The sequence below is a fragment of the Notothenia coriiceps genome, unplaced genomic scaffold (genome assembly GCF_000735185.1).
Source record: "Notothenia coriiceps isolate Sejong01 unplaced genomic scaffold, NC01 NC01_scaffold00002125, whole genome shotgun sequence".
In the NCBI taxonomy this organism is placed as follows: domain Eukaryota; kingdom Metazoa; phylum Chordata; class Actinopteri; order Perciformes; family Nototheniidae; genus Notothenia; species Notothenia coriiceps.
The window spans coordinates 20,088-30,102 of NW_011334826.1; the positions used below are offsets into that span (position 1 = coordinate 20,088).

Consider the following 10,015-nt stretch of genomic DNA (forward strand, 5'->3'; position numbering starts at 1 on the left):
TATTTGTTGGTTTACACACAAAGCATTATCGTAAGATGTATTCTTACTTTTTAATTTCTAATTCTTTCTTTTGTTTTCAAATTATAACATTTTTACCTCACTGGGTATAGTATATATCATCTGTCCCTAGGGGTAATATTGGACGCGACTCGTTATATTTTGTTAGTCGGTTGATTGAAAAGTTATTTTTGAAGAAATAATTGTAAAATATGTAAAAACTCCAGGAAAATCCCACCGTCATTTGTATGCCGAGAGGTTTCCATCCTGTTTTGGTAACTTGTGTGTTTCGACTACATTTTTTTCGCACACGTCTCTAGGAGAAAGACACATTCTCAAAACCAAAAATGTTATAACTAAATAGCATTCTATCACTATTTTTGGTGAAAAATTTAGTCTAGTCTTGGTGACCAGACGTCTTGTGTGCTCAGGGACTTACGTAGGAGTTTGGTTGGGCGTCCTCGTTAGTGTCCTATTTGATAAAGGTACTTTCCTTTGCCTTCACCCTCTGTGTGTTTGGCGGTAAAAATTTGAAAAAAAGGAAATATGGTTTGTCGTATCTTTAGATAACTCCATTTGTTTGGCTGTAGATGTTGTCGGTCATTGTTAATCAAGGGACGGAAGGACTGATGACGCTGCTGATGCTCCGGATGTCTCGTGACTGACACCGGCTCGGACCCCCCCCGCTGACCTTACCTTCCAGGAAACCCAGTCATCGACCACACACACACACACACACACACACACACATCACACAACACACACACACACACACAGCACGACACACACACACACACACACGGGTACACACACACACACACACAACTACACACACACACACAAACCACACCCACAACACCCACTACACACACCACACACAATCGGAACGGCTCGACGTCGGTCTCCTCCGTTGTCCGAATATGTGACTTTAGTAGCCTTTCCGATTTATCGTACGTCGGATAATCCCTCACAGAGGAGTCAAGAACTCAAATAGTCCATCGACAGAGGAGGTTTCAGAGGTCTACAAGAAAGGAAAAGGAATCGTCCGAGAAGCTTCCGGTAACTGACTGAACGCTCTACTTCGAATCACAAGAGGACACTTGATGAGTCGAAAAAGACGCAATAATAGTCGTCTGAAGTACTCCTGGGAATACAGAAGAAGGTAAGAGAAGAAAACCGAAAGGTAGACACAATAGAGGAGGTAGTAGAGGAAAGGAGAGAGCACGAGAAGAAGGAGGTAGCAACGAACATCTACAGATAACCAGTAGTTCTAATTTACACTATAAAGGACGGACCGGGTCTACGACGACGTCTCTCCTCGTCGAGAAAACACTCCGATACAACCGTCTCGTCCGGGGAGGGTTGGTGACACGTGTACCAGTAATTACTGGGGCGACTCGGTAGTTACGTTACGAGAAACTCCACGAGGTGGTATTGAAGGACAATTGAACTTTTGGGAGAGAGTTGCCTACCGAACTGGTATCACTTTCCTGGTCTCTGCTCAAAATTGATGGAGGGTATCTACTGCTGGTGAGACGAAAACATCTGATTTAATGTGAGGTAGGGAAATAATCATTTGAGTATAAATATGTGCATATAAATATGTAATCTACAACAGCTGTACGCTGCTTGAAAAGCTTGAAAATGCACCTTGAAAATGCTTGAAAAGTGCTTGAATTTGACTTTGGAAAAGGTGTAAGAACCCTGCATATGGGTGTTGAGAGATGTATCCATAGATCTCTTAATTTTGCTCTCAAAGTGCACCAGATTGATGCTTTTAACTTCAATATTTTAAAATAAATCTTCCCCGGAGAGCTTGCCCCCGGACCCCCCTATGTGAGGTCCACACAACACCTATAAAAATAGCACTTTACCCCTGCTTACACCTATGTGCCGTGAGCTGATTATCGAGCCTTCATTGTAACAGTCGTCGGTACACTGTGTGTGTGCGTGGGGATTGTTGCAGTAGAAAATTCCAATGTAGGGACCGGTACATTAATGGGAAACCCTAAATGTTTGAGCACCCTCTATGAAACGTCAAGCTACCCGACACCACCCCCAAAATAAATCTCTGGCGCCGCCACTGAGCCTGACTATTTGTGTTGGGGGGCCTTTTGTCTCCAAAGGGGGGGCCTGACAGAAAAAGTTTGAGAACCACTGTCTTAATCACATGTGAAATTTTTGATGCCACGCACAGCAACAATCAAAATACAAAGACCATACAAGTTGCTCTGAATGACTTTACTGTGTACTAGAAGGATACCATATGCTTGCTGTAGGCCTACACCCCTGCACCCCCTCTTCGATTTTTTTCTCCTCTCCTTCTCCTCTCTCTCTAGTAGTTCTATGTCTCTCCTGCGGTAAGAAAACTTTATTGGATGCTGGCAGAGCCCTTGAGGGGAAACACTTTAAATGTCTCCACAATTATACTTCTAATAATGGCTTCACGCACACGCACACACACACACACTGAGACACGCTTTCACCCGGGGGCCTGACAGTGACACAAAGGAAGTGGAAGTTAATCTGTCAGTCAGTAAGGCTATTAATCTCTGTCACCTGAAGCTGTGCGCGCGTGTGTGTGCATATTTGTGTGTGATTTAGAACCAGCAGTTGGCAGGAAACAGCAGTGTGTGTGTGTGTGTGTGTGTGTGTGTGTGTGTGTGTGTGTGTGTGTGTGTGTGTGTGTTTATGTCCTGACCTACACAATCTGTAGCTGGTCAACAGCAGGGAGCGGTTTAGTCAGCATGTCACCTTAGATTTAACTTCCTCCCTTTGTTGTTTGTGTTTTTCTGTTTGGGCAGACTCAGTCAGACAGCACAGACTGAGGTCAAGGTGATCCTGTCACCTCTCTTCAACTGCATTTTTCTTATACAGTAACTCAGCCTCTTCATCCTCTTAGCATTGATTCCCTGTTCAGTGGGCTGTTTACAACCCTGAGGTGCCATAATCACAAGTTGATGCAAAGACAGAGTAAGCAATATTCTAAAAATTAGTATGTGACTGCACCGTCTTTGAAGCAGATCTAATGAATGTCCACATGTTGTCTCACACACTATAGCGCAAATACATATGCTGCCTCATCAGAAAGCTGTTAAAAACGATTCAAAGAGTTATCCTTTAAACCCTGAATCCCCATGTGTTTGTGTCATATTTACATCTCCACAGGCAAGAGAAAATGCATTGTGGAGACCAGGCGGTATTAAATATGACATGTACTGCAATCACTTTAATCGTCTTGAGTATTTTTATTATGTGGAATTTATACTCCCTATTAAAAAGGCATTGATTTTCCGTTAATACATACTGGTGTAGACTCTTGCGATCAATTTTTTTAAAAATCTGGGTCAACCATGCACAAACCAATGGAGAAAACATAGTTGAATAAATGCTTAAAAGGATCCATTTTAAAGAGTCCCACACCTCCTCGACTTTTTAGACTCAGCTCATATTCAGCTTCTATAACGGAATGGGTTTTCCTTTGAAAAAATATAACGTGTTCCGGGAGCTTTCAGCCCACATTTGAAGATAAATTGGCATCTCCTACCTTGCTAAATAGTTATATTTTGATACCTCTTCAAGACGGATACAATCAGGCTTGTTTTGAAAGCATTTGAGGCTGCACACTTCTGCAGGAAAATTATTACTTTTACATCACAAGGACCGGAAAACCGGTTTTAAGACAGCTAACTTGAGTACATCACTTATTTGCTTTCTTGGCAAGAGTTAGATTCGGACACCAGAATTATGACCGATAATTAGGAAGTGCAGCCAACAGCTTGTTAGCTTAGCTTAGCATAAGAAATTAAATTAGGCAAAAATAGCTTGTTTAAACATAACAAAATAAACATATCAGTTGAAGTTGGGGGCCATTGTTCCTTCAGCCATCGGTGGAGGTGGTTCTGGCAACCCATTAGTGGTTATCAGTGCACGCCAAACTGGTAAGAGCCTCTAAGGTAGACCCAGAACCTCCTGTAATGATTATATCGTCTGGCATTGGAATGCCTTGCGGTTTACCAGGAGAAGCTGGATAACGTTGCTAAGAAAAGGTAGTCTCCATTCTCTCCAATACTTTGCCTGTTGCCCTTTTCTTGCTGTCCCTGAAAAAGCAGAAACAAATGGATGGATCGCTGTTTCCCCCCGTTTTAATGCTAAGCTAACTAGTAGCTCCCTGTTGCTACATATTGCCAGACAACAGAATTCTCATTTTACCTTGGTTCCCAAAAATGAAGTGAACACTCCCTTTTAATGAGTTAAGCATTAACTAATGTAATGTACACCTATTTTTTTTTTAATGCTGCTCATGCCCATTTTAGTACAGACACAAAATCAGCGAAGGATTTAATGTGTCCACACCAATCACCCTTTGCTTAGACACAAGTATTTTTTCAAACACGTTGGATAGTTCTTTTAATAATATATGAATGTATTACTCAAGTAACAAATAACAACTTAAAGCATATATGCTATGGGTTTTTATTAACTCATTTATTTATGACATTCGATACAAATAGACTGGAGGTTTGGCAGAAAGTAATGGATGACAGATTAGAAACTCAGTTTGGATTAAAAACCACAACACACATATGCTGCTAGGAAACTGGAGTAGAGTTCTCTAGGAGTTTTGACTCCTGATGGATATGAAGGAAGACATTTTTTTGTCTCAGTTGTTCAGAGTTCTCCTCCATTTGTCTTTCCTCAGCTCTCCCTTCCCCTGCTCCGATGCTTCACCATATTTCACCCTGCCAGACCTTCCCATCTTCATGGCTCTTCCACCACCCTCCCTGCTTGTCCTCTGTCTTTGTTATTTTGTTTTTTTGATCATCAGTACGCCCTATCCATCTCCCTCCCATCCACTGACCTTCTACCTTCTTACCTCCCTCCATCTTTCTCTCTGTTAGATGAGGTGAATGAGAGGAAAGAAAGAGATTGCACCCTGACGCGAAAGATGCCAAATGTCTGGGTCACTCACACACTGAGAGCCCACCGCTGTGTGTGTGTGTGTGTGTGTGTGTGTGTGTGTGTGTGTGTGTGTGTGTGTTTGTTTGTGTTTATGTCCTGCCCTAAAATGCATGCCTACACACAGATACGTGCACACATAGATACACACAGTGCTGTATAACGGTATGAAAGCAAGGCCAAAATCATGCTGGGTAAATTGTGGGTTTTGAGAGATGTGGTCTTTCACAAGTCTCTTTTTAACTTCAGCTTACAGAAGCACTTCAGTCTTCAATACTAAAATACAACCCGACAATGCTTTATACTGAGACTTATCATCAGGATGTCACAACATGATATTTTGAAAGAAGAGCAAATAGAATTATCGCTATTGTGTTCAGATGGTTCTATTTTGGCCCATTGTAGTAATAACTCCACTAAACACCTGATTCTGTGGAATGGCTTCACACTTGTGGCATTATCCTCTTAATCATTTTTCTCTTTTGACAAATCATAGGTCATGGTAGCTGTTTTGTAGCTTAAAGTTGTATCACAAAACCAACAATTCATGACAATTGTGCCAAGGAAGATCTAAAGCTCGCAAACGTATATGAAATGGACCTTGTGGTGATTTATTTTTGGTGAACAAAGCTCTTTTTTTGCATAAGTAACAGTCAGTAAAATATAAAGAGAACTGGAAGCAGCGTGGACCCTGTTAATTCCTATGAAAGTTGCTCTGTGGCGTAATAAAAAGGAGTAAAAAATAGTAACAACTAGCAACAGTCAGCAGGACTGCAGAAAAACTACTGTCATGGTTTTTAATGAATCTCTGTGAAAGGGCCACGGAAGAACCCATTTCATTTTGGAGCAGTTCCAATCACGGGGCAGATTCAGAAATAATTGTTTCCTTTCGTTAAAATTGTTTATAGGGCAAAGTCATACATTCTATCTTAATACATATTGTTTTTCAAAGTAGATGTGGTTATAAAGGCAGTTGCTGTCTCTTTGTAATTTCTGAAGCAAAGTTTTTTTTTGTTGAACAGCCTCACACAGACTGCCCAATTCATGCATTAAACATGTGGAAAAATCTTGCTTGCACTCTTTGATGTTTTTTTCTTCTTCCACCTCCCACTCCAAGGACAGTTCCTCTTATTGTCTGCACCACTAAGTGAGTGATCGCCAAGCAGCTGTTGTCTGTGGAGGACCTAAAACTGTTTCCACATACACAGCAATTACTCATACACTGACCACTTATAGTCAGTGAGTGGAGGACGGTGTTACTATCCATTGTCTGCGTATTCTCACACAAACACATTGAAGGAAGTATAAAAGTGTCAATATGCTCTAATTGGCTGCTTTCCTGACATTTATACAGCCTGGGCGAGCGGATAGTGAAGAATACAGAGATACAACGAAAGCTTTGGCTCTGTCCTTGCATACTAAAGGGAAAGGGTTGTAGATAAATGTTGCTCTCCACACAGCTCGCTTCTCCCATATATCTCTGTTAGACCACAGCCAGCCATGACTGCACCAGACAAGGCCGAGCTTTCAGTCCATGTGCATCTTAATGTGTGTGTGTGTGTGTGTGTGTGTGTGTGTGTGTGTGTGTGTGTGTGTGTGTGTGTGTGTGTGTGTGTGTGTGTGTGTGTGTGTGTGTGTGTGTACACACACACACACACACACACACACACACACACACACACACACATTAAGNACTCGTCTTGACGTGACGTCATCAGCTCGCGCATCACAGAATGTAAACAACACTGTATAGAGTGAACGTGTGGAGCTCACACGAAAGAGGAAAAAATCTAATCCATCTCATTTATCGACGAACATTTCTACTAAAGACCGGGCAAAAAGTGGGGGGAAACTATTCTGCACCCCGTGCAACTGTGTGTTGGAGCATCAGAGAAAATCGACGGTGACGACCCACTTTGATTCATTCAAACATTCGAAAATGCTTTCTACTGCTGCGGACAAGAAAGCCAAACAACGCAGGTTCACCGAGGCATCAACCTCCAAAACCCTTTCGAGGCCTAGAAAGAAGCTGGTCAGATAACGAACGAGTAAATGAAAACAGAATGAGGCGGAGAAGTGTGTGTATGTGTGGGGGTGTGTGTGTGTGTGTGAGATTAAAATAGCCCAATTGCTTTTACAATAAATAAATATTGAATGTGTTTAATTGAATAGTAAAGGGGTTTAACGTTAGTGGCAGGTTGTGTGTGAGAGAGAATAAATAAGACAGCCCAATATTTAAAAATTGTTTTATTCTTTTTTCCCGCATATTTAGCATATTTCGCAACTTTCCGCATATTTCGCAACTTCCCGCAATTTCACCGCATAAAATCACATAAAAACCCCGCATGTTTGATCGCATAATCAAGGAATTTAGCCCGCATAATCAAGGAATTTAGCCCGCATAATCAAGGATTTTTGCCCGCGTTTTTCTGGAGGGTCTAATATACCTCATTCACACCAACGCAATTCCGGTTCAAGCTCCGTGCTAGAGATTTTCAGGTTCAGAACCAGTTCTTCGGGTTTAGCTCAGACTCTTTTCACACTGCCCAGTGTCCGACTGGTGCTGCGTAATTGCGTCATCGTTTGCGTCATGACGTAACCGTTTGCGTGCCTGCTTCATAAAGCCAAAGCGCGCGGAAACCCCTCACAGCTGACACCGACAACAACAATGNAGGCTCAGTGAACTAAAGGACTCTCTCAGTGTTATCTCAGTGGGTCACCATTAATGTAAACAATTATTTCCGAGGCACACGTTTATATGATCATTATAGTTATAAAAAAATAAGAGAATAAATGAAAAACAGGTATGAAATACTATATGACAGTAAAACAAGAATAAAGTTTAAAAGGGTGATTTGTAAAATATCCATAAAGAAAAAGTAGATCTGTTTACAGTTCTGTTTCATATGCAGGGTTCGTACGGGTGCTTGAAATCCTTGAAAATGCTTGAATTTTTACGAGGTGTTTTCATGATTTGAAAAGTGCTTGAATTTTGGGAATGGTGCTTGGATTTGAGATAAAGTGCTTGAAATTGTAAATGCTTTACTTTTACAATAAATTGCTGTCTGACTGAATATTTTGCTTTTTAGATTAAAAGAAAATAAAGAAGTCGGAGCGAGCTTAGTTGCTTCGCTTCTACATAAAACAGCTCCGCTCCGGCCTTCCCGCGCTATGCGCGCGACCTGCAAGTGTTTTATTTTGTGTGACCTGGGCATTCTAATGAGAGAATGACAGTATGCCAGGAGGTAAAACACTTGCAGGTCGCGCGCATAGCGCGGGAAGGCCGGAGCGGAGCTNTTCCTCTTTTTTTCGTGTCACACAGAACGATTGTAAAAGTATGTTGTTCTATTGGTAGTATGTTTCGTGCCTGCACCACGTCTTTTGGAAGACAGGAATGTGCGTGGTTCATAAAAACATTTGCTTACTTAATATCAAGCCACAGTTATATTTTAAATTGTATAATGTCGGACTTTATTGCCATCCGTGAGGAAAATAAATGGGGCTCAGAATACTGAAATATGTTTGTATTTTATTCATTTCCCTTCACTGGCTTCCGGTAACTGCTAGAATCCACTTCAAGACAATGGTACTTGCGTACCATGCTGCGAATGGATCTGGCCCTTCCTACATCCAGGACATGGTTAAACCGTACACCCCAGCACGTGCACTCCGCTCTGCATCAGCCAAACAGCTCGCTGCACCCGCACTGCGAGGGGGACCCAAGTTCCCATCAGCAAAAACACGTGGGTTTGCTATCCTGGCTCCAAAATGGTGGAATGAGCTCCCCATTGAAATCAGGACAGCAGAAAGCTTACACATCTTCCGGCGCAGACTGAAAACTCATCTCTTTCGACTCCACTTTGAGCGATAGAACTATTAAAAAAGCACTTATATACTAATAAAGGACTGACTTATCTAAAGCCAGTAGAGTAGCACTTGAAATGTTTTAGCTCTATGAAACCTGATGTACTTATATGATTCTGTTTTCTTCAAGTTTGTACTTTGTTGGTCGAACGCACTTATTGTATGTCGCTTTGGATAAAAGCGTCAGCTAAATGCAATGTAATGTAATATTATACCTCTTCAACCAACAGTCAAACATTTTATTAAACATAAAAGCCACACATTATTACGTTTTACAAACTGAAAACAATTCATTTTTGGCTTTTATTGTTTCATAAATAATTGTAATAAACAATAAACCAATTATTCAAATGGTTTCAGTCAGTTTTGAAATAAAGTTGACATTTACAATATCATTTAAAATGTTTCATAGTTAAGGTAATCATGATTTTTCTGCAAAACAACAACCGAGTTCATAGCTCCAGGAAAAAGCACTATCACAGAATGAAGCTATATTTAGCTCCCAAATGCAATGGTTTCCTCCTGGGAGCTGCAGCTAATGCCCTTGTCTTGTGAGCAAAAGTATTTTACCTGACTGATGTATCATGAGGGAGACATCAGCTGTCAACCTGTCCTGTCATCCTGTCAGGAAGTGATTCATTAATCATGTTTGACTTCACATGGGAGAGCAGCCTCCATTTGGCAGCGCTCCAATTTCTCTGCTGTAAGCTGAACTCACATCTGGAAGTGCTATATGTCAAGAACATGCTTTGAAAGGAGCACATTAAAAAGGATTGATGTCCATCATTTTTCTTTAAAGTTTGAGAAAAAACTTCCCTGGGAGTTGTTTATGACAGGGATAAAAAAGGCTTTAATGTCTTTGGAGAGAACATATTGCTGCGGCTGGAGAGGTTGGGAGAGGATGTGGACGACATCTGGACAGAGTCGTTGTGATACCTGGGAAATGCTCTGGGTGTGTCGTAATATTGGCTTAAAATGAATTTGAATTACATATTTTTTTGGAGATAATTATTCATTAGTTTTTTTACTATAGTTCCCATATTTAGTGGAAGTAAACCGGGTAGTTTACTTTTTTTAATCCCTAATTATTTTTATTTGGGCAAATGTGCAACAATTGCCAAGTTAAGCTACATCCACACTAACATGTTGATGCATTATACTAAAACACGTTCTAGGGCCGTTTAGAAATATTCTC

The 10,015-nt window shown here is 41.1% G+C and overlaps 1 long non-coding RNA gene across 1 annotated transcript in view; it reads left to right on the forward strand.

Moving 5' to 3' along the window:
- LOC104965820 (uncharacterized) overlaps positions 1–4,524 on the forward strand; it is an 8,206-nt gene extending 3,682 nt beyond the window's left edge. Inside the window, exon 3 of the long non-coding RNA XR_800586.1 lies at positions 4,512–4,524. This is a non-coding gene — a long non-coding RNA (uncharacterized lncRNA). The remainder of the gene's footprint in view (positions 1–4,511) is intronic.
- The last annotated feature ends 5,491 nt before the right edge of the window (positions 4,525–10,015 follow it).